We start from the raw sequence: 822 nt of genomic DNA, 5'->3' as shown, positions 1-822 counted from the left end.
AGGAAGAGAGAGAGAGGAAAAGGAAGAGGAGGAGGAGGAGGAAAGAGGAAAGAAACCACACCAATTTCCTCCACAATCCTCAAGGCTTAACCTTTCAAGAGTGCTCTTATTGGTTCATCCTTGGTCACCCTCCCACTCTTAGGGCCAAAGTCTGTGGCTTAGGGCCTGGAGGTCCAATACTGACTGAGCCGGTGGAGAGCAGCACATGAGCTGTGCTCTTTGGACAATCTCATCATCCATGTGATGTATAATTATATTACTTAGTTATATCTCATTTACTTGATTCTTCAAAGTAGCTATCATCAATTACTGTAACTGTTATATATAATCATTATTCTTCATTTACCTCTATTTGCTATTATTTATTTTACTACTATTTCTACATGCATTTCAGATCGACTAGCTCTGATCTTTTTCCTTCTTCCTAAATTACATTCTTCTTTACAAATTCCTTTAACATGATGTCCGTTATGAGTATTTATTTTTCTCAATTGTCTTTATTTCCGAGTTAAGATCTGGAGCAGGATGGCATTGGCATGGGGGTGAAGTGTGCTGGACATCTAATCCCACCAGCAGTGTATTAGGGTTCCATTTTCTCCACATCCTCTCCAACATTTGTTACTACTTGTTCTGTTGATTATAGCTATTCTACATCAAACAACATTTCTGATCAATATTCCTGATGAGGGGATTCATTTATCCTAAATCCTTACTCTAATGATCCCAGGGAGACCCCTGGAGGTATAAGGGCCCACTGGACAGAAAGAAACAGGCTTTTGTACTCCCTCTTTGAAAAGGCGTTGACCTCCCCCTCGCCCCTTC

Source organism: Pteropus alecto, unplaced genomic scaffold (genome assembly GCF_000325575.1).
Source record: "Pteropus alecto unplaced genomic scaffold, ASM32557v1 scaffold5301, whole genome shotgun sequence".
NCBI classification, from domain to species: Eukaryota; Metazoa; Chordata; class Mammalia; order Chiroptera; family Pteropodidae; genus Pteropus; species Pteropus alecto.
Note: the sequence above shows the minus strand (reverse complement) of the source record.